The sequence below is a fragment of the Artemia sp. Qi Xiang Cuo genome, chromosome 6 (genome assembly GCF_049724085.1).
Source record: "Artemia sp. Qi Xiang Cuo chromosome 6, ASM4972408v1, whole genome shotgun sequence".
NCBI classification, from domain to species: domain Eukaryota; kingdom Metazoa; phylum Arthropoda; class Branchiopoda; order Anostraca; family Artemiidae; genus Artemia; species Artemia sp. Qi Xiang Cuo.
This window is the reverse complement of record NC_142799.1, coordinates 49532608-49538301: the sequence shown is the minus strand read 5'-3', so window position 1 is coordinate 49538301 and position 5694 is coordinate 49532608. Positions and strand designations below refer to the sequence as shown.

The 5694-nt window shown below is 32.9% G+C and overlaps 1 long non-coding RNA gene across 1 annotated transcript; it reads right to left on the bottom strand.

The window, feature by feature from the left end:
• Positions 1-1010: 1010 nt before the first annotated feature.
• Positions 1011-4730, bottom strand: LOC148951324 (uncharacterized). Its single transcript, XR_016141867.1, has 4 exons — positions 4706-4730; positions 3823-3925; positions 2096-2221; positions 1011-1103 (listed from the first exon to the last, which is right to left on the bottom strand). It is a non-coding gene; the product is annotated as an uncharacterized LOC148951324 (long non-coding RNA).
• Between the last annotated feature and the right edge of the window lie 964 nt (positions 4731-5694).

Genomic DNA, 5694 nt, shown 5'->3' with positions numbered 1-5694 from the left:
ACAAATTGCTGTTCATAAAATAGCATAGCATAAAAAACTAAATAACATAGAAAACATAGAAGTGCCATAAAAATGTTGACTGAATGACTATCCATTCTTGAGAACTGCAAATACGTTCTTTTGACCATTTGGATGCATATTTCTATTTTGATTCAACTAAACGCCCTTTTGAAGCCGCTAACCCTAATTGTCGAATAAATATACTATTTTTAAACTATTATCTATTCTTTTAACTCGTAGAATGACGCCTTGCCATAATTATTAGTTAAATGTCCCTTTCTGTTCCTCTTAGCTTGTTCTTTTTTTCCGTAATAATCTTTCACGTTCGAATGAAACAGGCATCCATTTGGGCATTTAACGCTCATCCACGCAGGGTCGAATGTTAATTTGGTTCACTGTTTTAGGGTTATTTTTAAGTCTTAGTCCTGTTCTTTGTTTATTTATTTTTTTATCTCTTCTTTACATGTCTTTTATCTCCAATCGATTAATGTCATTTTTCTTTTCCAGGTTGAAAATTAGAACTGAGCAGTAAATTTTAATCTTAATTCTGTGTAGTCTGTATACTGTTGCAGTCTTTTTGTGTAATGGCGTGTATTTTTACATAAAAAGTCGTTGCGACAGACTTGGCTTTTTGTAATTGTATAGTTAAAATAAAAATCAAGGGTTCTCAACCTTAAGTTTGTTTCATTCTCCGTATAATTGTTATTTATGCCTTTTTTCTCCCCATTTTTACATTTTAAAAGAAATTGAACCATTTAATTTTTTCAATAAATTATCTTTTTTGCTCATCCCTCGCTAAACGAATTTACTGCTCATTCAAGCTCTTCTGCTCCTTGTACAGCTTCTGCTTCTCAGCCAAGAAATTGTATCCTGAGTCAACAAACAAGTAAACAAGAAAATAAATCCGAAACATTTTATTTTCTCTTTATCTAAATAAATATTGAAAAGAATGTTTAAGTACAGCTTTATAATTTGTATTCTTACAGCTTATCATATGCTTACTACTTGCCTGTTCCTAGGCTCAGGAATTATGTAAGGAACCCATATAAAAAGGTTGAGTCAGTTGGGAAGGTGATCTTGCTCAAAATCATGGTCCTTGAATCCTGAAAATTTTTTATTTATGTTAGAAGTACCACGTTAATATTCTATACTGGTAAATTAATATAATAATTATAATATAGATAAAATAGACCAATACCTCGAATATAATTTTAGAGCAATCAATTGGCAAAGTAATACTTTCAGTCTCAAGTTTGATAGCTTAAGAACTCAAACGCTGGGACACCCAATGCTAGGAATGTCCTGCAACGTACTTTTGAATTCTATTCAAAAGAGGCTATTAAAACAGGGTATTGTTAAAAGCCTGGCATCAAAGGTGTAAGACCATTTAATGACTAAAAATAGAGTCAAACAAAAATTTATAATATAAATAATTAGCTTTCCCATAAAGCAGTAAAGATGTCAAATATTATTTTTGGGAATATAAAGGAAATTGATATTTTGGTTGTATACCATCAGCCAGCAACACACATGTTCGAAATTGAAAGCTCGGAATAGCGACAAATTCTGTTAGGAAGTAGGGTGTAATTACTACATTTTCAATTTCAGTATTATCGTATCTTGGATATCACCTCTCTTGGGTTGAACTTTGTGCCATCAACTACTTTATGGCCAAAATAAATACGTAATAATTTTTTAATTTAAATGTACTAACAAGAGGCAGTGGAGAATGGGGACACCTTGGGAATCAGGTCATTTATTTTACCTTCTCACCCAAGTATAACATTTCTAAAGTTGTAAATCTTTTCTGATAGCTTCGTCTATGAACTCAATTCTGAAAAAAAAAAACAATTTTCATGTACAAAGAAACGTTTCGCTTGGAATTTTTCTTTTTATGCCATCTATAAATAATGCTCGAAGTAGCTGACATGCTAACCCTTATTACTGCAGGGAATTGTTACACTTTAAGGTTTATATGTCAAATATAGTAATATTTTAAACTACTGAAAATTCTTCAGAGAAAAGGCATTAGTTGTGCTAAAATTATGCTATTAAAATGAATTGTGAAACATTTAAAAAAGGATTTTTCACTCACGAATCTGAACAAGAAGCTACTTTTTGTTTGACACACATGTTTTTCAAATTTTCTTCTGAGTTTCAGCCCTGTTGACAGCCTGGTGACACAGATTGACTTCCTTCAAAATCCTCATCAAAACTGTCCCTAAAAGTAAGGAAAGTCATACTTTTAAAAGATTCCAAGTTTCCCCTGACACTTGGTTTTATATCCTAATCTCTTGCCGAGTTACGTCAAATATCCCACTTTGACAACTATAACGGACCTTGTATATTTCATTTTTGTATAGTAACAATCACATTTATATTGTCAGGAAATATCTACTTTATTAACTCAGCCGTTCCTGAGATAACGCAAATGTACTTTTTTCCGACCTTCATGTAAAGGGGTTTCTTGATTTTGTTCTGCCCCCTCCTGACTTTTTTATGGGTAGTTTCAAATGAATACCAGTAAGAGTTTCTGAATATTGCAGTTACGAGCACTGAGCACCTTGCACTGAGGGCTTGCACAGCCCTCAGTGCAGGGGTTTTAAGTTATGCCCTTGGGGCATATAACATTTTTATTGAAATCTTATAAATGTTTGAAAAATATAAATGTTTTTACTTTTATAACTTTAATAAATCAAATAATTTTAACATTTTGATTACTAAATTTCAGTGTATGTGTATTAAACTGACAATGCATATTCGTTTGTATTCTTTTTTCAGTAAAGTTTTTAAAGAAGGCGTTGTTGTAGAAAATTAAAAAAAAGCTCATTCGATTGGAAATTCAAAGGGCTAATGCCCTTTTTAATGGGCGAAAGTGAATGGAAGGAAACTAGCACCCCCCCACACACCCATTATTTCCCCAAACATCCAATAAAAATTTTGAGATAGCTATTTTGTTCAGCATAGTTGATTTCCAGATAGAAAATATATTTTTGAGGAGGACACTCCTCCACAACCCCCAGGGCAAGCATTATAAATTATGCCCTGGGGGCATATAAGGTTTTTATTAAAATCTAATAAATGTTTGAAAAATTTTAAAAATATAAATTGAAAAATATAAATGTTTTTAATTTTATAACACCATCTTAATTCAATCTAGTTTTTATGACAATTGCGTCATAAAATTCTGGATCCCCAAGGACACCTAGCATAAAGCTGTTAACTCCAAAAGGGCTAACTCCATATTTTTTTGTGTCACATGTTCATATTGATTTGTTTGTAAATGAGGGGCTACCACCTTTCTCGGCCCACCAATCTTCATATTAAATTTTGACTAGCATTTAGCTGAAAGCAGTTTATCTAGTGCTAGAATCAAAGCAGTTTGGAGTGCAAAAATATAGAAAGTTGGTGATCATAGCATTTGGGGGAGGGATTAAAAATTTTCTTTAAACAGCAGGGTTATTAGCCTCCCTTATATGTTCATCTTATAGGTTCATTTTGATTGTTATTTCTACCGATATGAAAGAATATTTTTTTCTGATTTAACTGACCTTCAAAAAAATGAGACACTTCAATCAAAACTCATTTACCAACAAATATTGCTATTTGTCTGAGATATTCTTTAACATAAAAAATATTTTATTTTATTCTTACTTAAAAAACAGTTAAGGTCAGCAGACGGGAATGCAAAAAAGAACATGCCAGTCTGAACGTCACAAGTATGAAGAATCTTTGAACAACAATTACTAAATTTCCATTGATTGGTCAATACCTATATAAAATAAAAAATGAAAGTACATACAAGAAAGCAACAAAACTTACACAATGATATTATTGATTGGAATATGGATAAGCTTGACAAAGAAACCAATGAAGCCCATAATAGCAAATCCAATTGCTGTGGCTAAGGCTATTTTCTGGAATTCTGAAAAAGAAAGAGCATATATATATATATATATATATATATATATATATATATATATATATATATATATATATATATATATACGTATTTTTTTTTTTATTCAAATCAACTTTCTGGCCTGACCGTGCACTTGTAAAAACAAGTTTTTTCTTCAAAAATAGAATTTTCTTCCCGTCTTTAATGTTAAATATACTTTTTGAATTTTGTGAACAGACTTTGCCTCTTTTACCTCACACAGACAGATATTGAATCTCTCCTGTGTATGTCAAAAAAAAAAAAAGTTCAAAGACAGGACATCCCCAAGAGAAAAATCTGAGTTTGAGAAACTTCTCCAAAGAGCAATATAAAGCAAAAACTAATCACAAAAACTAGCAAGAAATCGCTATAGTGATTAAAAAGAATCATGGCCCAAGTCCAGGATTAAATATAATATTTCGTGTTGGTACATCCTACTTTTATTGTTCAGTTATTGTAATTGTTAAACACCAAATTATTTTGACGCTTTATGAGGTATGTTTTGTGCATTTAATGAGGGATCAAATATTCATAAAAATAGCACCAGATATAGAGAAACTCGGAATCCCCTGCCTTTTTTCAATTAAATCATCTTCCTTGCTTGCATATAGAGCACTTCATTGTCTCATGTAAAGGATTTCTGGTCTTTCGGTAAAGGTATATACGAAAATATTAAACTAATGAAAAATTAGATTATTTTAACAATGATAATATGAGCTGTTTAATTTCCAATCAAGGGGTTGAACGGGTTTACCATATATTTACCATGCATGATTGATGAGGATTTGAAGAGTATTCTTTCTTTACAAACAGTTCGTGGTAACGAACTGTAAGCAAGGAGGAACACGCCTCAGTAGCAAATGGAACTCTACCATCATATTCAGCAAACCAGAGATTCCAACAGTAGAGGTTTTGAGATCCAATCTGCAAAAATGTAGAATTTTGCATTTTTTGCCAAAGAAAGATCATAGACGCGTCTTTACTTTTTTTTTCTCCAGAAGCGATCGCATCAAATCAATGATCCTAGAACATTTGGGAGAGGGCTAATCTAAACAGAAATCAAAAGTTCTAGTACCTTTTTAAGTGACCAAAAAGATTGGAGGGCAATTAGCCCTGCTCCCACAGTATTCCCCCCCCCCCACAAAAAAATCGTCAAATAAAAATTTTTAGATAGCTGTTGTGTTCAGTAGGCTACGGTTGAAAAATCCCCAAACCATGCCTTTGGAGAAAGCATAACCCCCTCCGCCACCATCCCCTAGGGATAGACCTTTTAGTTATGAAATTTCCTCCTTGTTTAGATATAATAATTGTTATTGGAAGTATACAGACATTTTTGGAGGGGGGATTTTTGCTTCAGGTGGATTTCCGGGAGGATAATTTTCCATGCGGAGGGAAATATCCAGGGGTGAACTTCCCAGAGGAAGTTTTACACTTTAGGGGGTGAGGGTTGACAGAATTCCTATACAAAATTCTTTTTATTTGTCTTACTTTCTTTTGGCCTACTCAATTTTGTCTGTAAAGATGTTCTAGGGGAATTTTCCGGGGGAGTTTTTCACCATGAAAGCATGATCTTTTTCAAATGAAAGCATGCTAAGGGGAATTTTTTAAGGGGAACCTGCTGCATGAAATTTTATAGAAGCGGAAGGGGGGGGGGGTTCAGTGAGGAAGGAATTTTACGGGGGTCTATTTTACATGGGAGCAACTTTCCAAGGAGGAGTTTCCCGTAACGAGAGGGAATTTTTCATGGAGGTTGG